Raw genomic sequence first — 25,169 nt, forward strand, 5'->3', positions numbered from 1 at the left:
GCAGTCGTTGTTCTTTAAGGGTTTATAGATAGTAAATTAATAAGGTCAATAAAATACTGCAAGTGATGCAGAAAAGGGCATGCCACGCAGAAGCTGCACGGGCAAAGGCGCAGTAGTAGTGCAAAAACAACAACCAGTGTTGCTTGTTTTCACTTGAAAATAAGATTCAATAAGCAAACAGCAGAAATGCAGTTAGCTGTTTTCCTCTCTTATCTAGCATACATTTATAATTGGGATGGGTGTTATATTCTTAACAGGATAAAACTTGCCTAACAAAGGCTGCCTTATTTTGCAAATATTTAAAATTTAAATAAAGAGGAGAGTTGTTATAAGTGTAAACAAATGTGAACCTGAAAGACCCAATCCTTCAAGATAAATCCAGAGCGGCTAACTCGGCCTAAATTTAAAATCAAGCCAAGCAGTCATTTGCTGACCATGTCATACATGTACCCTGAGTTCCCCAGAAATCCACACCTCTGTTCAACTCTGGCAGTTTCAGAGCTCACCCAAACAGACAACTTAGGGCCCACCTACCTCTGCCAATCAGGGCTCAGTTGTCAATCAATCGGAACTAAGCAAATTTGAATCATTCATTTTCCTAAACAGACTTGATTGGGAACCAGGGCAGGAACTTTATAAAAGCCAAACCCTCACTTTATTCTCTGACAGGCACCTTGGGTTCACGCTGGAAGCTGTATATTCCTGATTTGTAAACTGGTCACTAAAATAAAATCTCGCATTTTTACTGTGCTGAGTCAAATTGGCAGTATTCACCGAAGACATAATCTCCTAGGAAATCCATGACCTCTAATCCAACTCTTTAAGCACATTAGCAGGACTCTAGCATATAGGCAGATAAACAGGTAGAGATATTAGACAGCATTATCTAATTTGCATAATCTGGAAGTTCATATGACAACCTTCAAATAAGATAATTACAGATTTTTATTAAATGCAAAAAAAGGGCCGGGCGCGGTGGCTCAAGCCTGTAATCCCAGCACTTTGGGAGGCCGAGACGGGCGGATCACAAGGTCAGGAGATCGAGACCAGCCTGGCTAAATACGGTGAAACCCCGTCTCTACTAAAAAATACAAAAAACTAGCCGGGCGAGGTGGCGGGCGCCTGTAGTCCCAGCTACTCGGGAGGCTGAGGCAGGAGAATGGCATAGACCCGGGAGGCGGAGCTTGCAGTGAGCTGAGATGCGGCCACTGCACTCCAGCCTGGGCGACAGAGCGAGACTCCGTCTCTAAAAAAAAAAAAAAAAAGCAAAAAAAGGAATCACAACAAAAAAACCAGAGTCTTGACCTTGGAGTCTTTGTGAATCTGTATAATGAGCAAAATTTAATGAAAACAATCACATCTTCAAGTTCTCAGAAATAGGTATTTCCTACTAAAAATTAAGAAGAAGAAATGGGCCAGGCATGGTGGCTCATGCCTATAATCCCAGCACTGTGGGAGGCCAAGGTGGGTGAATTGCTTGAGTCCAGGAGTTCAAGACCAGCCTGAGAAACATATCGCTACCCTGTCTCTACAAAAAATACAAAAATTAGCTGGGCGTGGTGGGATGCACCTGTGGTCCCAGCTACTCTGGAGGCTGAGGTGGGAGGATTTCTTGAGCCCAGGAGGTGGAGGCTGCAGTGAGCTGTGATTGTGCCACTGCACTCCAGCCTGGGTGACAGGTTTCAAGGAGGAGGAGGAGAAAAAGGAGGAGGAGGAAGAGGAGGAGAAGGAGGAGGACGAGGAGGAGAAAATGTCATTAATTTTGAAACCCCCTGGGCAGAGGCCATTTGATGATGATGGACAACTTAAGAGGCTGTTTGATGATGATGGGCCACCCAGCATGAATAAGAAAGACTTCTGAGGAATGTGTTTGTGGGTTTACAGACTGACTTTAGAGATGTTATTTATCATTACATGATACAAATATAGAGGCAAATCAAATGCCACAAAGCAAAATAGGATTAGATCATAAAAGCCTAGCATACTCTTAGACACCAGTCCTGAAGAGGTTCCATTGTGCTTGATAAGTATGGAACCACTGAGGAAGGCAAATTTGGTGGACTCAATTAAGGACATAGTGGCTAGCTGACTTCTGCCAACATTTGTAACATTTTTGTTGTTGAAAATACAGTAGCTATTATATTAAATGTGCTCAGTGTGTATTAGTAAATATATTTTTAAATGTTCATATCATTTTGACTTTCTAAAAATTGATCAACAATAACTTATTAAATGCTGACACTAATCTTTCAGGTAATGTAATACAGTAAAAAGTACACAGACTGGGGAGTCTGATGTCATCCTTGCCATTAAGTAACTTAAATTTTAGTCGGAGAAACAAAATTAGTGCTCAGGAAACTATTAGAAAGTCCAACAAGACAATAAAATTAAGTACTAAGTTTTGTGGTACATACTGAAGTTAAATAATAATAGGATTTTTTAAGCTGGATATCCTCTCCATAAAAAGTTCTCTGCTGAACCCCATTATTTTCCAGAAGAGGCCCCTTAAATATTAGGCGACTTGCCTTAGGCCTTACATTTAGGTGAGTGTCCAAGTGGATCTAATTCCCAGGTCTTCTAAGGAGTGTGGGCCTTTTATGTCTACTAAAACACATTCTGCTCCATTGGCAGAAGGTGCTATTGAACTATTTGCAGGTGCATTTGAAGTAAAGTTTCTTTTGTTTGTTTTTTTTGTTTTTGAGATGGGATCTCATTCTGTCATCCAGGCTGGAGTGTAGTGACCGGCTCAAAGCTCAATGTAACTTTGAACTCCTGGCCTCAAACGATGCTCCCGCCTCAGTCACGCAAAGCACTGGGATTACAGGCATGAGCCACTGAGCCTGGCCTGAAGTAAAGATCTTTAAGGAAAGTATCCCTGAACTTGAAGCTAAGAAACATTTTTTAATCAATTTCTGCAATATTTTTCTGGTTTCACTTACTGGTTTGAAGAATAAAGGGTCTCCGTAAGACATAACATAATATCTAATTTTATATTGTGCTTTCATAAAATATAATTTCTTTGCATGAAAAATGAGTCCTGAGGGTTTGAATTCCACTCTGGGTGGTTCAGGATTCCGGACATCCATCGTCTCCTGGGCACTGCCCGAGTGCAAGTGGAATATACATATTGACCAGATGATGGCGGCATGGAGCTAGGTTTGGGTTCCGCCCGTGTAACGGGCTAGCTGGATTATCTTTGTTCTTTGGGTCCTTAGACTTGGCAAAGAGAGGCGTTGCCGTTGTATGACACAGTAAATGGAACAAATTGTTTATGTAATTATATCTTTATTTTAAACAGCAGTCAAATCCTAATTTTGTTTCTTCTTCGGACTTAGAACTCACGAACTGACAGTAAAGAGGAAAACAGACTTTAAGATGTGCTTGATTTAAAAAAAAAAATGCTCTGACAAGTCCACTTACTATTCTGAATGTTGCAACAATGAGAAATAAAGGTCATACGGTGTAGACTGAGATCAACTTAGCTCTGAACCTACATCATTACCCCCTTTGGATTGTTGTTTTCGCTTTTGTTTGGATTTTCTTTCCTTATGTGTAAATTAACATTTTTACCATTCCCCAGTTCCTGTGCCTCCCCCTCTTCTCCCAGATATTTTGGGGAACTTTAAATTTAAAATTGACATTCTAAGATATGCAAAGAAGATGAAATGTTTAGCATGTATATGTTAACACCTGTTTACTAAAGTTTAAAAACTGCAAATGGGCCGGGCGCGGTGGCTCACGCCTGTAATCCCAGCACTTTGGGAGGCCGAGGCGGGCGGATCACAAGGTCAGGAGATCGAGACCACGGTGAAACCCCGTCTCTACTAAAATTACAAAAAATTAGCTGCGCGCGCCTGTAGTCCCAGCTACTCAGGAGGCTGAGGCAGGAGAATGGCGTGAACTCGGGAGGCGAAGCTTGCAGTGAGCCGAGATCGCGCCACTGTATTCCAGCCTGGGGGACACAGCGAGACTCCGTCTCAAAAAAAAAAAAAAAAAAAAAAAAAAAACTGCAAATGAAAATGTACTAAAAACTAAAATTTTTTATTTGGTAAATTTTCTTTAAGTTTGTATTCATCAAAATATCCCTTCTGGCCGGGCGCGGTGGCTCAAGCCTGTAATCCCAGCACTTTGGGAGGCCGAGACGGGTGGATCACGAGGTCAGGAGATCGACACCATCCTGGCTAACACAGTGAAACCCCGTCTCTACTAAAAAAATACAAAAAAACTAGCCGGGCGAGGTGGCGGGCGCCTGTAGTCCCAGCTACTCGGGAGGCTGAGGCAGGAGAATGGCCTGAACCCGGGAGGCGGAGCTTGCAGTGAGCTGAGATCCGGCCACTGCACTCCAGCAAGGGGGACAGAGTGAGACTCCGTCTCAAAAAAAGAAAAAAAAAAAAAAAATCCCTTCTTTGTTGATACTAATGTCCACAGCTGAGTATCATCCTGGGAAAAAAACCACAACTTTGATTAATTTTGTGGCATTTATGTTTGGAAGAGTTAATCAGACGTTAGTCTTCAAAAGCTGGGAATGGTTTTTATCATCAAGAAAATCTGGTCAGGCACACACAATCAGATATAAACAATTTTATTTATTTTACCTTAAAAACAGGAAATAACATTCAAATGGTTCTGAAGACATTCAAAAAATGTCTTTAGATTAAAAATAAAATTACCCATGTATTTTTCTTGTTGAAGTCTGGTTATGTTTTAAATTTCTATTGCTTCAAATGTCTTATGACCGTGAATACCTTTAGGCCATTATTTTGGCTGTAGAATTAAACCTCTCCTCCCTCATCCTCTAGATGAGTCAAGAAAATAGTAATATTTATTTGAGTGCATCAAATATGGCTTTGAAATGACAGCACTGTAAACCTTACAGGCAGATATACCATCACACACACACACACACACACACACACACACAGAGAACACTGGTTCTTTTAATTGGTCTGAATATTGATGTTTCTGCTTTTGATGTTTTTTTCATGATAACTTGTTTTTTTAAATAAACCATTATGAAAATTCTCAAACGTACAGAAAAGTTGACGGAATAGTAAATGATCACTCATATATCTACTTCCTGTATTCAACAATTGTTAACATTTTGCCATATTTGCTTTATCACCAATATTTTTGATAAATGACTTGAAAATAAGTTGCAGACATTATGATCTTTCAATCCTGAATACTGTAACATGTATCATCTAAAAATAAATTCTATTATAGAGCTATAATGACATTATCATACCTAAGAAAATTGACAAATATCGTCTAGAATGCAGTCCTCGGTGTTCAAATTTTCCGTATTTCTTTTTTTTTTTTTTTTGGGGGGGGGGACGGAATTTAGCTGTTGTTGCCCAGGCTGAAATACAATGGCGAGATCTCAGCTCACTGCAACCTCCCCTTCCTGGGTTCAAATGATTCTCCTGCTTCAGCCTCCTGAGTAGCTGAGATTACACCCCCCATCACGCCTAGTTAATTTTTGTATTTTTAATAGAGACGGGGTTTCACCATGTTGGCCAGGCTGTATCGAACTCCTGACCTCGTGATCCACCCGCCTCGGCCTCCCAAAGTGCTGGGATTACAGGCGTGAGCTAACACGCCCAGCCCAAATTTCCCAGTTTTCAAAAGCTTTCAAAGAAAGCTTTTAAATACACACACAGGCCAGACATGGTGGCTCATGCCTGTAATCCTAGCGCCTTGGGAGGCTAAGGTGGTAGAACTGAGGCTAGGAGTTCGAGTTCAGCCTGGGCAACATGACGAAAACCAATCTCTACCAAAAAAAAAAATATATATATATATATATATATATATACACACACACACACACACACTCTCACAAACACAAAATTATATATATTATATGTATACAAAAATTAGCAGGGCATTTTGGCTCACACCTGTAGTCTCAGCTACTTGAAAGGCTGAGGTGGGAGGATTACTTGAACCCAGGAGGTTCAGGCTACAGGGAGCCATGATTGTACCACTACACTCCAGCCTGGGTGACAGGGCAAGACCTTATCTCAAAAAACCTATATTTTTAAAAAGAAAAGTAAATGGCCAGATGCAGTGGCTCATGCCTGTAATCCTAGCACTTTGGGAGGTCAAGGCAAGTGGATTGCTTGACCCCAGGAGTTGAGAACAGCCTGGGAAACATGGCAAGACCCAGTCTCTACAAAAAAATCCAAAAACTTAGCCAGGAATGGTGGCACACACCTGTGGTTCCAGCTACTCAGGAGGCTGAGGTGGGAGGGATTGCTTGAGTCCCAGGAGGTCGAGGCTGCAGCGAGCTGTGATTGTGCCACTGCACTCCAGCCTGGGTGACAGAGTAAGACCCTGTCTCAAAATAAATAAATAAATACACACAAACACAAATTACACATGACTAATACACACACACACACCCCTCACATATACAGCGTCGGTAAAAGCTAGCATATGAAAGCCAGAGCTTTTTGAAAAGGATTGGTGAAAAAAATCACTTTGTATGGAAAGTGAATAATCAGCAAGAATTTAATGACAATTGCCCTCATGTTAATTACCACTTCTGAGTCTATGAGTATATAAAAGCATCAAAGGCATTGAGCCTATGTTTACACTTAATATAACTAATATTTTGAGCCTATATTTGTACTTAATATAATAAAAGCATAATATATTAGTGAAAGTCTCCCCAAATTTCTTTTTATTTGGCATGTTTAAAAAATGTTTCAAAGAGACATAATTTCATATAAAATATCCAGAATATAGAAATAAAGTGTATTTGTGATATTTTATCCTAAATAAGTAATTTGTTCTTTTCTTGCTTTCATTTTTATTATTGTTTTTAAGCCTAGTCAAGTGAAGCAGTGGGAGTGGAGAAGGAACAAAGAAATCTATAACGGGCCGGGCGCGGTGGCTCAAGCCTGTAATCCCAGCACTTTGGGAGGCCGAGGCGGGTGGATCACGAGGTCAGGAGATCGAGACTATCCTGGCTAACATGGTGAAACCCCGTCTCTACTAAAAATACAAAAAACTAGCCGGGCGTGGTGGCGGGCGCCTGTAGTCTCAGCTACTTGGGAGGCTGAGGCAGGAGAATGGCGTGAACCCGGGAGGCGGAGCTTGCAGTGAGCCGAGATCACGCCACTGCACTCCAGCCTGGGAGACACAGCGAGACTCCGTCTCAAAAAAAAAAAAAAAAAAAAAAAGAAATCTATAACTGACTGTGTGATCAATTAGTTGTAAACACCACTGCACTTGGACCAGCCTTTTTCTTGCTTTTGTTTAAAAGCATTTTCACTGTTTAGTGAAATAGCTTCCATGTGATAGTTGTCTTACATAGATCATACTTTTATGAAAGGGCATATTATCTATCATAAGTAAAGGTAATATTTGAATTATTTTGAGTACATTATATTGTCATGCTCTTTTTTTTTTGGAGACAGAGTCTCACTCTGTTACCAGGCTGGAGTGCAGTGGTGCGATCTTAGCTCACTGCAAGCTCTGCCTCCTGGGTTCAAGCGATTCTCCTGCCTCAGCCTCCCCACCTGGGACTACAATCATGCACCAGCACGCTCAGCAAATTTTTGTATTTTTAGTAGAGATGGGGTTTCACCATGTTGGCCAGGATGGTCTCGATCTCTTGACCTCATGATCTGCCCCGCTTGGCCTCGGAAAGTGCTGGGATTACAGGCATGAGCCACCACGCCCAGCCGTCATGCTCTTTTTAATAGTAAGGTCTGTTTCCTGTTGCATTTCAATGCATGGTACAGGGTGAGTTGTTTATGAAGAGAGAAGACTGAGAAAGAAGAGTTGGAAAAGGAAGAGAATTCTTGAGGTGTGCACAGATGCATATAGCAGCAGTCCCCAACCTTTTTGGCACCAGGGATGGATTTTGTGGAAGACAAGAAGGGAGGTGGTTTCGGGATGAACTGTTCCACCTCAGATCATCAGGCGTTAGATTCTTATAAGGAGCGTGCAACCTAGATCCCTTGCACTTCACAATAGGGCTTGTAGTCCTATGAGAATCTAACACCACTGCTGATCTGACAGGAGGCAGAGCTCAGGGTTGGGGTCCCTGCCATAGAGTGATTGAGAGACAGGACTGCCACACATGAAAGAGGGAGACCCGTTATGTAAGTCAGCACTAAATAGTGTGCTCAGAATTTTTGCTGCCTCAGGAATTCAGGAAAGAGGAAAAATCCTTGAGGCCTGGAGTTGAGAAGAGGCCAGTGCTTCCTGGAGATGGGAGCTGAGCCCAGAGGGATGGTCAGATTTGAACAGAAAAAAAGTGAGAGAGATGGGCATTTGGCAGGTGAGTGAAGGCCATTAGGACGCACCTGCAGGACAGTGGTTTAGGGTAAAATGAATTGATTGGGAAGCTGGGAGGGAAAAGGAAAAATGGGCAGTGAAATGATAAAGCCATGGCAGAGTAGACCTCCCATTTTCCTAGGATAAAGAAATAGTTTTAGTCTGGTCTTTCATTTGTACCCTGCCTTCACCCTGGAGGTTGTTTATTTGTTGATTGAGACAGGGTCTTACCCTGTCACCCAGGCTGGAGTGCAGTGGCACTATTATAGCTCACTGGAGCCTCGAACCCCTGTGTTCAAGCAATCCTCCTGTCTCAGCCTCTCAAATAACTGGGACTACAGGCATGCACCACCACTTCTGACCCCCTGGAAGTAATTTTAGGTAGCTGTGGAAGTTATTGTCGAAGTGTTGGAGTAGAATTTTGGCTTAGTTAAAATAATTGAGAACAGGAAGGATAGATGACTTTGACATTAATTTAATTTGATGACTACAGTCCATCTATTAAAATGACATTCAGCTGACTTGTTTTTTTTCTTCCTTTTTCCTTTATCCCTTTGCTCTTCATAATATTCTCAGGACTTTATTGCTCAGTATTGGCTAGAATGAAGTTGTATTAACCTTTATCATATCAAAGTATTTCATAGTTATCCAATGCATCTATTTCAACTCAGCAGTAAAAATAAACGTGTTCTAGTACTTCCTGCTAAAACCTGTACAGCCTCTCTGGAGCCCAACCTTGGCCTTGCTGACAGATCTGCTGTGGCAGGTGAATACCTAGGAGAATCTGCTCTAGGGAGCCCCTTTCATGCATCTGAGAACTCTGCCTCATTAACACTGACGATGTAGGTTAGTTGGTCCACAGGAGTTGACATGCAGAATTCACTGTCAATTTTAGTCAGGACAGGACAGGTTATATGGCAGTAACAACAACAACAACAACAACAGCAACAACAACACCCCAAAACTTCAATTGCTTAACCCCACAAATCTTTTATTTTATTTTATTTTATTTATTATTATTATTATTTTATTTATTTATTTTTTATTATACTTTAAGTTCTAGGGTACATGTGCATAACGTGCAGGTTTGTTACATATGTATACTTGTGCCATGTTGGTGTGCTGCACCCATCAACTCGTCATTTACATCACGTATAACTCCCAACGCAATCCCTCCCCCCTCCCCCCATTTATTATTATTATTACTATTTTTTGAGAAAGAATTTTGCTCTGTCACCAAGCTGGAGTGCAGTGGCGCAATCTTAGCTCACTGCAACCTCTGCCTCCTGGATTCAAGCGATTCTCCTGCCTCAGCCTCCCGAGTAGCTGGGATTACAGGTGCCTGCCACCACATCTGGCTAATTTTTTTGTATTTTTAGTAGAGACAGGGTTTCACCATGTTGGCCCGTCCGGGCTTGAACTCCTGACCTCAGGTGATCTGCCCACCTCACCCTCCCAAGGTGCTGGTATTACAGGCGTGAGCCACTGTGCCCGGCAATTCTTTTATTTTCGCTCGCGTTCTGTTGCTCTGCTCGTCAGCATCACTTGGGGAAGCATGCTGACAAGACCCATCTTGACATCTGCTCCCACAATCTCAAAGGCAGCAGTAAAGGAGAATGCAGCATATTGTGACTCTTAAAGCTTTCACTCAGGAAGGACTTAGGTCACTTCTGCACACATTTCATCAGCCAAAGTGAGTCACATGGTCAAACCTAACTTCAAAGGGGGCAGTTACGTGCAGTCCTACTACATTCCTGGAAAGAGAGGAAAGCCAGAGTATTTGTGAATGTCATTAGGTACGTTCTTTTTATTTTCTCTTCCTTCTCCCCTCCTTTTTGTGAAAACATATAATATTATTTAATGGAAAACTCCCTGCCTGGATAGGATCACTTGCTGAATGGTAAGAGGTGAGATACCTCATGCACATTATTACTTTGAAAAGTAATTCCATGCGGTGTTTTCAAGGACTACAGCACAATTTCTGCAAATGTAGCCCAATCCAGAGACCATCTATAGTTTATGGAAAATATTAACTTTAGTGACTATAATTACACTGAGCCACATGTCAGTAGCGCCCTGTTTTCCATGGAAACATGAGACCCTTTGCAATTTATCAACAAGTGTGCTGACCAGATTCCAGTCAAAGGCTTGCTTCCAATCCATGGTGCTTGTCCAGGCATGATCACTTAACCCTAATGCATGGGAGAAGAAGCTATGTATTTCCCACTGTGCTCCTTGATCTTCAGCTACTTGTTGAGGACTGGGCAATGTGTTACATTGTCACCTTCCGGCAGGGTTACTGTGAGGGTTTTCTATTTGCATTACGGGAATGACGGGAATGACGAGCGTGCCTTAGCAATTTGGAGGAGTTAGTTATCTGATACCATAAAGGACACTGGCTTTGACATAGAAAGCTTTGCACAGGCTTGTCATTTGCCTGGGGATATGTCTACTTATTTTCTGCTTTTAAAATGATTTCCCATTTTGTTTCACAACTTTGCCACCCGTCTATTTTTAATTTATCTACCTTGGAATTCCTTCTAGACATCGTTATATGTTGATAATGAAAGTCATGACTGAAGACGAGTCAAACCATACTTTGAGCTGTTTTTCTAGGAGAGCAGCAGTCATGTCTGTCTGGTTTGCCACTGAATCCCTATTGCTTGGGATAGTTCCTGGCACATGGTGCTCAATAAATATTATTGAATAAATACATGAATGAATGACAGAGAAGACATTATTGGCTCATGTGCAAGGTAGTTGTCTATCTTTTGACCAATGGCAAAAAGTTGCAAGTTATTGGACTGGAATGAGAGATGCAGAGACCTTCACCACAGTAAACTAAGCTATAAGTCCACAGCTTTGCTTTCCGATTATTTTAGTTGCTAGATTGTTTTCCTCTCGTACCACACTCTAGTCATACCCAACTTTCCAGCCAAATGGAACTACTGGCCATTCTCAGAATAGGCATGTTTCTTTTTATGGGTTAGATTTTGTCCCCACCCCGCCCCCCCCCAAAAAAAATATGTTGAAGTCCTGATCCCTGTACCTGAGAATGTGACCTGATTTGGAAATAAGGTCATTGCAAATGTAATTAATTAAGATGAGGTCATACTGGATTACGGTGGGCCTAAGAAGGTGCCACTGTATAAGAAGATGTCCTTATAAGAAGATGGCCATGTGAAGAGAGACACACAGAGGGAACACCATGTGACAATGCAGGCAGAGATTGAGGTGGTGCAGCTGCCAGCCAAGGAATGCTAAGAACTGCCAGTGAACCACCAGTAGCCAGAAGAGGCAAGGAAGGATTCTCTCCTCTGTGTTTCATTGGGAGCATGGCCCTGCCAACACCTTGGTTTTGGACTTCTAGCCACTGGAGCTGTAAGACAATAAATGTCTCCTGTTTTAAGCCCCTTATTCTGTGGTTCTTTGTTACAGCAGCCCTAGAAAACACACACTCCTCAGGCCTGTATGTTTTGTTTGCTCCATCTGATCCATGCCCCATTGTCCGTCCGAGGACATCCTTTGTTGTGATGCAATCAAATTCTCTCCTCTTGGGTAAAAAAAAATCTCTAAATCCTTTCTTTTTTTTTTTTTTTTTTTTTTGAGACGGAGTCTCGCTCTGTAGCCCAGGCTGGAGTGCAGTGGCCGGATCTCAGCTCACTGCAAGCTCCGCCTCCCGGGTTTACGCCATTCTCCGGCCTCAGCCTCCCGAGTAGCTGGGACTACAGGCGCCCGCCACCTCGCCCGGCTAGTTTTTTTTTTTGTATTTCTTAGTAGAGACGGGGTTTCACCGTGTTAGCCAGGATGGTCTCGATTTCCTGACCTCGTGATCCGCCCGTCTCGGCCTCCCAAAGTGCTGGGATTACAGGCTTGAGCCACCGCGCCCGGCCATCTCTAAATCCTTTCTTTTTTTTTTTTTTTTTTTTTTTGAGACGGAGTCTCGCTCTGTCGCCCAGGCTGGAGTGCAGTGGCCAGATCTCAGCTCACTGCAAGCTCCGCCTCCCGGGTTTACGCCATTCTCCTGCCTCAGCCTCCCGAGTAGCTGGGACCACAGGTGCCGCCACCTCGCCCGGCTAATTTTTTGTGTTTTTAGTAGAGACGGGGTTTCGCCGTGTTAGCCAGGATGGTCTCGATCTCCTGACCTTGTGATCCGCCCGTCTCGGCCTCCCAAAGTGCTGGGATTACAGGCTTGAGCCACCTCGCCCGGCCTCTAAATCCTTTCTAAACTATCATAAGAAAACCGCCTGCAATGGCAATTACTCGAGAGTAAAGACAGCCATAAGTGGTACAACTGTTCCACTTGGTTCAAAGGAAGGTGTGGGAAGGAGTTTAGGGAGGATTGTGCCACAAAGAATGAAATCATCAGATCAAGATTTTGAGTTAGGCATAAAAAGTAGATTCAGGTTTGAATTCACTTTGAAAAAAAAAGAAAGAGAAGGGTCAGGGAGAGGGAGACAGAGAACAAAGGCGGGAGGAAGGGAAGGAGAGAGTGAGAAGCCTCCTAGGCATGCCTGTTATTCCTCTCATGGCCTTTTAGTCAATCAATTTGATAATAAATTATTCATAACCTTCTCTGCTGGCATTCAGGTACTTGTAGTGAGAAATGATGGATGTTCTGGTGACCCATGTAAATTTGCTTGGGTTCAGAACCATTGTCTCAGCCTGTTGTTCAAATTGCTTTCTCTATTCCTAGTATTACATTGGGCCTGGCTGCAGGAGGGACTGTTAAGTCAATACATACCTCTAGCATAATGCCTGCCACCAGGTGTTTTAGTCATCTTTGTCCCTACACCAATGAGTAGCAATCAAGTCAATGAGAATGCATTGAAGAGACAAAACAGATATACGCATTGTCACCCTGTCTTGGGTGGATGGGAAGGGAGAGAAGAGGTGGCTTTGCTGGGGGAATGAGCTAGAAGCAAGGTATGTGGTGAGCCCACAAGCTGGACTGAACAGGGCAGCCCAGCTGGTCAGTCCTTACAGGTGCCTTTGGTCAGCTGAGCACCGGGCTAGAGAGGAACACGCATCCATCACCAGTGGACAGGGTAAGCGTGGGCTTTTGGTATCAGCAAATCAGGCCTCCAAAATATTTGAGCTGGAGGAGCTTTTGACAGTTAAGAAAGCATTTAAAGGGTCATCATTTAATTTGTTGGGGTTTATATTTATTTTATAATTTATAATGTAAAATGTATAGTTTACATATTTCATCGCTTAGATGTTTTAAAGGCTTTAGTCCACCCCTAAGTGTTTGAGGTGGAGGAAAGCTGGGACTCTGTCCAAACAGGTGCTGGAGTTTGAGCCAGAGAAATGAGTTCCTAATATGAAGGACAGAAGCTGACATGTGGAATCAGAAGTAGGGAGGAGGATGAGTAGGAAAGCAGAGGTCACTGATGGGAAAGCTGAGAATGACTAATGAGTAACAGAGTGAGCAAGTGGGAGAGGGTCTGGAGGGATTCTAAAGACTTAGGACACAGGCCTGCAAAGGCTTTCAAGCCACATGTGAGGGTGGACTGGGTTCACTGAAAGAGGTAGGAAAGAATGAGTGACAGGAGTTCACTCCTGCCCTTAGCAGAGCTGCTTACCTTCCAGAAGACATCACAGGCAGAGTAGGGAGACTCAACAGTGCCACAGGATAAGGTGAGGGCCTGAGAATAGCAAGGCCCTGCTCCTGCTTGTATATGAGGGTGGGCCCTGTCCCCAGAACCAGGCAAAGGAAGCACGTATGTGCAAGGGCACTGCCCTAGAGGGAAGTCAATCATGAGGGTAGTGGCCACAGTGGCTGGTTCGTCATCTGAGGAGCTTTGTGAATTGTTTCACTGGTAGGTGCTGGAGCAGCCAGTCAAGGAAGGGTCACTGTTGCCCTGGACACAACACAACAGCAGTTGTGAGCCATCCTAGAAATCCTTCCTCATTTGGAGCCAAATTATTGTTGTGCTATTATTAATTTGCCTCCTTGCTTAGACCTGAGGCTGGTCACCTGGGGAAACCCTCCTGTCACAGACAGGAGAAGTATGAGTGCATGGAGCAACAACTGACACTTGGCAATGCTGGCCTCACAAACTGCACAGGTACAGACTAATAAGAACGTGCTAGAGCTACTCCAGGTGAGTCACCTATCTTACTCTGTAAGGGATAAACTGCCGTTAGGCAAAGGGCCTAAGAAAGCCTTCTTACCAACTCTCAGCTCTGGGTTGATTCATTCAACAACAAATGGTATTTCCTGATTTCTTCTTCCTGTTTCAGTTATGAATGTGATTGTAACCTGGATGTTACCAAGTCCAGTTTGCTTCTGAGACCTCCCGCCTTTGCTGTTCGTTGTGGAAACACTGTTGCTCTTAATGCATCCATCACCTCTGGCTCTGGAATCCTGCTTCCTGCTCAATCCTTGCTGCTTGCTCTTTCCCCCGCCTCGAGGTAGCCAAAGCAGACACAGCCTGTCTCCTGTCCATTGCAGAGCACCACTAACACAGAGCAGTTGCATGAAACAGATTTTTCTGAAGATGTCATAACTAATGAGAACAGACAGAGCTATTATAGCCTGGAGTAGGAAATAATTTCAAATACAACATCACAGATGATTGTTTCTAGAAATGCATTGGCCATTCCCTCCATGAGGAATTTCTTTCTGTCTGTGTCTCTCCTTGGCACCCCCAGGGCACTCCAATGCCAGAATTGCCTAAAAAGAGATCAAGAAATATCCTTCCGTATGGATGGAACTACCATGTATTACATGCCAGGGACTGAGTGCACTAACAGTCTGATTCTGTCACTTAATCCTCTCAGCAGTACTCTGTGGTAGACATTCCTATTTTACAGATGAGTAAACTGAGTCTCAGAGATGGTAACTTGGCCAGGAACCCACCGCTGAGATTTGAATCCAGTTCCTTCTACCCCACACCCATGCCCCTCACTGTGACACTTGCTGTCTCCCTGTGTAGTCCTAGTCTTCGCAGACTCCTTAGGCCATCAGAATTGAAATCTATTACTTTACCCCTTAACTCAGCAAAGCTTTCTGTAGAGTCAGGTAAAATTTCTCCCGAACACTTTCTTCCATGCAATTGAATCCCTTCTCCAAGAGCTCCCTTGCAAAAACGGCCCTCCCTCTCCCGAGATAAGTTTCATATTCACTCTGATCTCCTTTGTGCTGAAGTGTTTCTCCTCACTTACTCTTCTAGATAACTTTCTGCTGTCTCTGCTTCCCCCACTCCCCTTTTCTCTGCTTTGTCAGCACTTCTAAGCAAAGAGCCGCATTTAATGCCAGGAACTAGGATCCATTTGCCTCCCTCCCCTCTTGAAGCAGGTGAATCAAGACCCATAGATAAGGCCACAGGACGGTGGACTCTGCACTGAATTTCTCAGGTGCCTTTTCCAGTGGTGCGGGAGAGAAGGGGGACCCCTCCCCAACCCAAAGCCATATTGTCTTCCTGAGCTTGGCCCTCCATTAAGCCAGGACTTTCAGCCCCACTGAATTCTCATAATTCTTAACTATGTGCTTGCCGCTGGTTGGGATAACAGCCACAGATAAAAGGGAGCAGACATTCAAATGGAGTCATAAAGTACACACTGTGGTTCTCCTCCCTGACCTTGTTTTACACACTGTCACTACACAAATCCACAGTCCCACAGAGACCTTAACCCAGAGGATGGTGAGAAACAACCCAAACTAATATATAGCCCCGTCTCTCGGTGCCAAGAGATGGCAATGATAGCAGTTGGTTACACGGAGGCATGAACCAATCATTGGGTTTTTTCTGAGAACCAATTTGGGAGGAGGCATGCTATCAGGGACATTAAAAAAAAAATAAAGGATGAAAGATAAGCTGCACTGATGGAATTTACAGCCTGTTTCCAAAGATAGGATAGAAAAGAATAATTATCCGTTCCGGAGAGGATATGCCAAGTTATAAATGTGTTAGGTAGACAGCGAGGGCTCGGGGAGTTCAGAGAGGGGAGGCAGCCTTGACCTGGGGAAGGACAAGGAAACTTTCACTGAGAAGAGATAAGGTTTGTGCATAGCCTTCTTCAGTAGACCAGAGGGGGAAGGATATACAGGGTCTGGTGTGGAGAACGGCATGAGCAAAGGTGCGGGGGCAGGAACGTGAATGGTGTATTCAAGGGACAATGACTCATCCACTTGGCTTTCTTTACAGCTGCCACATAATAGTGAACACATAACTGGTTATTATTTTTTTCTGCTTTTAAAGACCTCAAGAATAAAGCAAGAGATCCAGCTCTCAATTTAGTGCTCAGTGACCCCAGTGCTCAGTGACCCCGAGGAGGTCAAGGTGAAATCTGAACCCTGTCAAAACTCTCACCCTCATTTACTGGAAACTCCATTGATTTAATGCTGTGGTTCAGGACTCTAATCTTTGGAAAACCTAAAAAATAACCTGGTTAAATCTTATTTACTAAGCATAGCATCATTTATGATTTTGACTTTGTCAGAATTGGTCATAAACTTTCCCCCATTTTAAAACACTTCAGAGCTATTTGGAGTCAGGAAATATCTCTACGAGGAGGCTAATCCTGTTAGGAAACATTTTTGTCCTTTTTTTTTTTTTTTTTCTTGAGAAGGAATCTCACTTTGTTATCCAGGCTGGAGTACAGTGGTGTGATCTCGGCTTATACAACCTCCATCTCCCAGGTTCAAGCGATTCTCCTGCCTCAGCCTCCCTAGTAGCTGGGATTACAGGTGCACACCACCACACCCAGCTAATTTTTCTATTTTTAGTAGAGGCAGGGTTTTACCACGTTGGCCAGGCTGTTCTTGAACTCCTGACCTTAGGTGATCTGCCCACCTCGGCCTCCCAAAGTGCTAGGATTACAGGTGTGAGCCACTGCACCTGCTGTTGCCCTCTTTAATGAGTGCTAGCTACACAAATGTCTTGGTGATTTCACATCCGCGGTTGTTGTGGGGTGTGTTTTTTGTTTGTTTGTTTGTTATTTTATTTTATTTTATTTTGAGACGGAGTCTCGCTCTGTTGCCCAGGCTGGAGTGCAGTGGTGCAATCTCGGCTCACTGCAAGCTCCGCCTCCTGGGTTCACACCATTCTCCTGCCTCAGCCTCCCAAGTAGCTGGGACTACAGGCATGTGCCACCACGCCTGGCTAATTTTTTTTTTTTTGTATTTTTAGTAGAGATGGGGTTTCACGTGTTAGCCATGCATTTCTTGAGGATTAGACTGCTGTTGCAGATGAGCGCCATCCTCTGTCTCTGAGTTCCCGGGTTTGTGTTCACGGCAGTGGTTTGTGTGGTAGTTCCCCAGCGCTGACCCAGTCTCACCTCCATGACAGAAGCAGGAAGATTTTTTTTTTTGTTTTTCTGATATTTTCTATGGAAGACTCTTGTTTTCCAGTATTGAGGAATACTAGCTACCTCTAACTCAAAACATACACGAAGCTCTCTATACTTATCATCTTTTTAAAATATTTTTTAACCAACCTAGCTTTCCTAAATGGTTACTATACATTTCCAGTGTATTTAGAAAGGAAATTAATTCTCACTTCATGACTTTAGCAAAATAAAAAGCAAAACAAACACCAGAGTACTAAAGGAACAACTACTCGAGACATTGTGTTCTCTTAGTCACAGGCACATAGGAGGGAAAATTCAACTAAGCCTCATTTGGATGTATTAAAATAGCCTTTTTCCTAGCTCAGAATCACATTTCAAAGGGTGCCTAGGTGCAAAGCTAAGCCAAGTATAACTTAGCCACAAAGTAGTGCCAAGGGTAATACGCCGTTTCCCATTTTGTTTTAAGCAATGAAATGCAGCAGGAAACTGTGAACATGCACAGAACTAGGAGCAAGCAAACCCGAGCTGCAGTGTCCTTGGCCAACTCACCCAACCTCTCGGATCATCTTCATTAGAAAATGAGTGGCTGGACATAAATTCTGGTAAGCGGTAAATAGTGGTCAAGCATCAGAGAAGCTCAAAGAAAGGAGAGCCTGATGTGGGATTGCCAGGTAGGGGCGAATATCATGGAGAAAATAGAAAGTGAACCAAAGATAAGTGGGTAAGATCTTGTGACAATCACTACACGGGAAATTTCTAAATCTAAAACAGATAGCTGTCAGGTAGCACTTACTAGAAATTGAAAGCTCTGGTAGCACTTATTAAAACTTTAATAAATTATGTTATTATTTTCATTTCACTTTAATAAATCATTATTATCATGTTAAAAAAAAAAAAAAAGAAAAGAAAATGAGTGGCTGGGCACAGGGCCTCACGCCTGCAATCCCAGCACTGTGGGAGGCCAAGGCAGGCGGATCATTTGAGACCAGCCTGGGCAACACAGAGAGACCTCGTCTCTACAAAAAATACAAAAAATAAAAAAATTAACTGGGCACGGTGGTGTGTACCTGTAGTCTCAGCTACTCGGGAGGCTGAGGTGGGAGGATCACTTGAGCCCACAAATTTGAAGCTACAGTGAGCTAAGATTTGTGCTCTAGCCTGCCTTAACACATAATGACCAAGTGAGAAAATGTATACAAAAGCACTTTGTAAATGACAGGTTTTTCTACCACACAAAGGAATTATAGAGGTGGCTATTTGGGGGAAAATGAGGTATGTGCAAAGCTTCTTTTTAAAAGGTGACTTTAATGTCTAGCATTTTTGTGTGATTTAAATTCAGCAATTAGAGGATCATTATTTAATACCCTAAGAAAATACTGTTATATTGTGTCTTCCAAATGAACTATTTCTCTTTTTACTGTCACTTGGAATTTTCTCCATGAAAGAAAAGTATTTAAAGGACAAATTACCTGGAAGATAATGGGCGAGATTTTTCTAAGTGCCTTCTGTATGGGGACAAAGGGCTTTTTCTGCTAAACCTCCAGTACACCAGCTGAACACAGTTTGATTTATTTGACAATATAATACATTTTTTCAAATAAGATAAGGAAATAGGTGTTCCAGCAGGTGATATGGGGGTGACAGAGCGGGGAGGTGTTGAGGGGAGGGTGTCAGAGAGGGAGGAGAAAAGAATATTGGGAGGAGCTGACCAGGAGAAGTCTCAGGCAATCATACCGAGTATCTTCAGAATTGTAGTCGGGTACACAAGGACTCTCCCAGGTGAATAAAGCCTCCATCATCCTGTGAAGGTGTCCGGGCTTCGGCCGGCCCAGAGGACTGAGGGAGACTGGCCCTACCTCTCCTCCACACTGCTGTGCTCTTTTTTGAAGGCTGATCAATAAAACGTCACTGAGCACTTTTCTAAGAAGGCCATGATCTGATATTCAGGCAAAGACAGAACGCTTCAAGGCAAAGTCGATACGACACTCTCCCAATAACTGACTTTGCTGCCTAAAGCATGAGGCACCCGAAATCCCAATCGCTCAGTTCCTATTTAGAGCTTATCCTTAAAGAGCTGGATTTCTAATTCATTTTCATTGAGGCAAAATCATTAACAATAGTTGATCTTAATATGTTGGCAACTGTGACCTCAATCTTACTAAGTGGAATATTATTTCTTAGCTACTTTTCAATATTACTTAACAAATGTCTTTGTCCATTTGCAGGAAACTCAGGTTTCCTGTCAGTCCTGACCACTCCCACCAGTGAGCCTCCTCCTCACATAGTTGTGGGATCGCATTTGCTGCCCTCCTAACAAGCCAAGAGACAAAGCAATCCTCGAAATTCCCTTTTGACTCTGTACTGTAAGGAAATGCCATGTAGCAATAGCAGGAGGGCAGAGTTTAACCAAAGCACCAGTTTCTCCATTCATTGCCCATGTTTAGCTGCTGGACTCTCATATCCACCAGAAGCCTAAAGTCTTGATTCTTTTTTTTTTTCTGGGGGGGGTGGGGTGGGTGGTGGAGTCTCGCTCTGTTGCCCAGGCTGGTGTGCAGTGGTGCAATCTTGGCTCACTGCAACCTCCACCTCCCTGGTTCAAGCAATTCCCCTGCCTCAGCCTCCCAAGTAGCTGGGATTACAGGCATGCGCCACCACACCTGGCTAATTTTGTATTTTTTTAAGTAGAGATGGGGTTTCTCCATGTTGGTCAGGCTGGTGTTGAACTCCGGACCTCAGGTGATCCACCCACCTTGGCCTCCCAAAGTGCCGGGATTACAGGCATGAGCCACCAAGCCCAGCCGATTCTCTTTTTTTTTTTTTTAAAAAAAAACAAAACAAAACCTGGGAAGGCACATCCAATTCATGAACTTAGTCAAACCAGGTTTGTTGAGTAAAAAGAGGGCTATTAGTCTTGTTAAATAGCAGATTGTGGAATTTGATAGGAATTACCTGGGATTTTGCTCGCGGGGCTATTGAAGACACCACTCTCTGACTTCCCAGCCCATGCAACTAGAGACAGAACTGGGGGTCAAATCTAAGAAACTGCCCTGAGTTTGCATGATTCTGCCAGCCACTTCATGATGCCTCTCCCAGTGTCTGTCCAAGTCCCATTTCTTGACAGAGTTAGGAGGGAAGAGGAGATGTTTTCCACTGTGAATCCATCTGGTCTCCTGATATCTTCATCACAATTGGCAAGCACCCTTCTCAGCCACAGGCTCTCCCAAAGCCCTGGTGCATCTACTGCATTTCTAAGTGTTCAGGATATATATGCTACCCACTTTCCCAACTCCTAACTCCAGTTTTCCTCCCATCAGATACGCTGTTTTACTGTTACCAACCCAGTTCACATCTCAGCATCTCAGAAATTGATTGCATTGTCTGGTGAAGCATAGGAAATTGTTCTCGAGGATAAGGGTCACGGTAAGAAAATATTAATGTTTCAAATGAGAAGCTAAAGAATCACACATATTTCCAAAGGAGGAAGTCCTAATGGTTTTCTGAATGCACAAATGACAGCTTGTGAGAAGCATTTAAAGAGCTTTCCTGCTAACTCTAAAGGCCCAAGGTTTGTTTTCTTTGAGGTTTCTTAATGGAGTCTAAACACTTCATTGTGTTCACCGGAGCAGCGAATTGAATATAAAGTGGCAGGCCTTAAAAGGGAAGCCAGTGACTCGGAGCATCATTTGCGTGAAATATATTATTATTGTATGTTTTTTTCAATGGTATTTAAATGCTTTTATGAGAAATGAGTATGACCTCTTCTCAGATTGTTTCCTTTTTTCATTACAGTCACCCTAGCGGGGTCATCCCTCCCACTGCTTTCAAGGCATCATGCCCAAGTCGCCACTTGGGGGCAGTCTAATGCCTCCGTCCCTTCCCATCGCCATTTTCCCGCCTGCCTTCTCTCTTAGGTGTGTTTGACCTGGTTTCTGGTCTCTCTTATAATAGAATGGTCATTACCAATCTCTGCAGTTTATTTAAAAAGAAACAAAGGGTGGCATTCTTAACATATGGAAAAATGCTACATTGCACTCATACCGTTTTTCAAGGAGCATTCAGGAGTACTATGTCTCAGAAGGACGTAGGTAGGGCAGTCATGGAGATCACCTGTTTCAGAACAGATACCTTGGCTTGGGAAGGTTAAAATCAATGTTTAAACCTCAAATGGCTCTGAAGGGGTAGGTTCTCTGATTCTTTGGTCAGTGTTCTTTCCTCCAATCATGCTGAAATAAAATCCAGCTTTTATTTTGCAGGAAGATCGTTGTTTAATGAAGACAGCCAAACAATAAATAGCAGTACAAATAATTCAACAGAAAAAGGAAATCACATAATCACATCATTTTCCTGTATGTGCTCATAAAATGGTTTTAACTCAGGGAAGAAAAAAAATCACAATTCCCTTTCAAAGTTTAATAAAAATTCACTTAAACATGTGAATAAACAGCTTGCGCAGATCCTTTCCCCATCCTTCCATGCTCACCAGGCAATTTAATGAATGGGCAAACAGCCCGATGGTAGATTTTTCTGATACAGTGTCATGAACGAGTGAGATCCATCTTTGCACATAGCTTGTTGGCACCTCACTCTGGCTGCATTACAGAAACAGAACAGAGTCGTATGGTTCCTGGAAAGTAATTATTTGGCAGCGTTCTACCCCTGGGTGAATCCACACAGAAAAGGTACTCAGGTGGCCCTCACTGGTGCCAGGGCCTGGAGTGGATGGCAGAGGGTGTACATTGAATATGTGTGTAATGGTTTGAGTTCCTGAGGTGGGGAGGGAGAACACAGCAAGGGAATACGCACCCGTAAGAACAGGGCTATAGATCATGCCTACTTCCTCTGCGCCTGTAATTTATTCATTTAGCCATCAAATATGCATGGCTATTACACGCTCAGCACTGAGCAAAGGGTTTTGCATAAGTGAGCACAAGAAATGAACTTTTTTTTTTTTTTTGAGACAGGATCTTGCTCTGTTGCCCAGGCTGGAGTGCAGTGGTACTTCTCACTGCAGCCTCAACCTCCTGAGCTCAAGTGACCCTCCCACCTCACTTTTTTTTAAGTCTAAGTTACTCTCTTTTTAAGGAATAGCATGGGAAGCAGGTTTGCCCTAAGTAGCTCCCAGCTTGGCTTTTCCCTTTGGCTTAGTGATTTGGGGGTCCCAACATTTATATTCCTTTCACAGGATTAAAAAAATAAAAAGGTTCAGCACTTTGGAAGGCCAAGGCAGGCAGATCACTTGAGCTCAGGAGTTTGAGACCAGCCTGGACAACATGGTGAAACCCCATCCCGTCTCTACATACAAAAATGATCTAGGCATGGTTGCACATACTTATAGTTCCAGCTACCTGGGAGGCTGAGGTAGGAGGATCACTTGAGCCCAGGAGGCAGAGGTTGTAGTGAGCCAAGATCATGCCACTGCACTCTAATCTTTGAGTGAGACCCTGTCTGAAAAAAAAAAAAGTTCATACTTTGGATCAGCTTTCATTTCAAATGAGGAAGTAGTTTTCAAAGTTATTTTAATACTATTTATTGAACTTCTACTCTGTGCACTGGTGATGTCTGAAAAGCCCCAAGGCTCCAAACTGAAATATTGATATATTACAGTGAAGAGAAGCAGCTGCTTTTAAACCCCATTTTATTGACATGATCAAGGTTATACAGAAGTGCTGATGAGATGGTGGGGGTGAAGCCAGTACTACTTTTAAAACTGCTCCCAAGATTACACTCAATATTAAAGTTACAATCAGTTAGAGAAGCATTCAAGGAATTTGCCAGAAGTCTTTCCAGGATTCTAAACCTGAGTAGGCAGAAGGGCCAGATTTTTGGCTAATTAGGCATTTGCCCCGTTCCTAACACCAAGACTTGCTCTGAGAGATACCCCACTACCTCTGTATCAATGTCTCTACAAAGTTTAGGTCAAATATCAGCCTCTAGCACAGTCAGTGTTGTGTAACCTGGTTAACAGAAATGCCCTAAGCACCGTGGTTCACAATGGACAGGATTCCATGTCCCTGTCCACTTCTAGCGAATGGAAGGAGCATGCCTGCGATCTTACATCCTACACAGACCAATAGTACATCAGCCTCTTACTGAAGACAGGAGCTGGTCAGATTCTCAGCCAGTGTTTGATCTGTCCCTTGCTACCTTCTGTCCCTCTGAGCTCTGTCTTCTGGGTGCTGCATCAAGTGTGTGTCTTCGCTGCTTCTATCCATCATTTCTCCAAGCATAGGAACCGTCCTGTGATTCAGATACAGGTCAATGCACCATTATGAAGTGATTACGACAGGAGACTGGAGGAGCAGCAGCTGCAGCCACCAAAGGAGGAAGAGGCCAGGCTTCCATTGCTACCTGACAACACCAGCATTGCCCAGCAGCTTTATATGCAACCCCGAACCCAGATGTCCAGCTTGATGCAAAAGCTGCCACAAAGGCACTCTGCAAAATAACGTCTGCACAGATTGCAGAACATACCTTGGTTTCCCCCGTCCCTAGCTTTGATTTTAAGCAAGTCATTTATACTTTTTGGACCTTATTTTTTCTGATTCTTGAGACAAAAGAGTAGGACCAATGACTTCGGATGTCCTTTTCAGCTCTAACTTTTTATGATTCTGTGTATGTAAAAGCCAAAGGAGAAAAAATATCTGGCACGAGCTATTGACTCACTGCCCTGTAGCAGAATCAAGAGAATCAGTATTAATATTTTTCAGGCGATTAGCACAGGGTTAGCATAACAATTAGTGGTTTTTGTACACAGAAGAGCCTCAGACTGTGAATCAAAAGACATGAGTTCCATGCCATCAAGGAGGCATTGTGCACTACAGAAGTAAGAAAATCATGATTTTGGAGCTGAGTTCAAATTCTGGCTCCATCATTTGCTAGGGTGACTTCGTGCAAGTTACTTAACTTTTCTGAATCTGTTAACTTTGTTAGTAAATGAGACTAAACAATACTTCACAGAATTGTAGCTTCAGATTCAGACGCAGACTTGAAGATTTGTTATAAGCTCTTCGCACATTGTAGGAACACACACAATACGTATGCATTTATCTAAAAGGCTTTTCTAAGATATCTTAGAGAAGGAAAACTAACATATCTTAAGTTCCAGCTTTGTGCCAGAAACTTCCATGACTTTTGTCATTTAATCTTGATGAAGTGGCTGTTATCTACATTTAACCTAAATTTACTTTCCCCAGAAATAACATTAACCTAATACCTTTCCTACCTAGCCTAAAGAGTTCTTGTGAAGATGGAAAAAATTTAATGTGAAATGATCTTGCAAATTGTCCATTTTTATTTGTGAATATAATAGCTATTCTTTTATGAAACACTCTTTATAGTACTATGAAAAGAATGTTCAATTACACAACATGCATTTATTCAGATCCTACTATTTGGCCATTTATTCAGAACATGATCTCTGTGCTTGGAGGCTTTATAACCAGGGATCCAAAAATGACACCCAGGAAACCAATGAGAATGGTCAGAAGCAGCTGAGCTACCATCGAAGAAGAAAGGAATTAAAAGAGAATGATCTGACTTAAAGAATAAATAGATTTAAGGAGAAGCGATTGAGAGGAGACATTTTA

The 25,169-nt window shown here is 43.0% G+C and overlaps 1 long non-coding RNA gene across 3 annotated transcripts in view; it reads left to right on the top strand.

Moving 5' to 3' along the window:
• LOC102134495 (uncharacterized) overlaps positions 1–25,169 on the top strand; it is a 34,610-nt gene that overhangs the window by 2,722 nt on the left and 6,719 nt on the right. For 2 of the 3 annotated variants that reach the window (XR_273052.5, XR_012429237.1), the window contains exons 2-3: positions 18,050–18,185; positions 20,898–21,003. This is a non-coding gene — a long non-coding RNA (uncharacterized lncRNA). Of the gene's footprint in view, positions 1–18,049; positions 18,186–20,897; positions 21,004–21,836; positions 22,025–25,169 lie in introns of those variants that run through there. The other variant, XR_001488924.4, reaches the window with a different exon arrangement.

The sequence above is a fragment of the Macaca fascicularis genome, chromosome 1, assembly GCF_037993035.2.
Source record: "Macaca fascicularis isolate 582-1 chromosome 1, T2T-MFA8v1.1".
In the NCBI taxonomy this organism is placed as follows: Eukaryota; Metazoa; Chordata; class Mammalia; order Primates; family Cercopithecidae; genus Macaca; species Macaca fascicularis.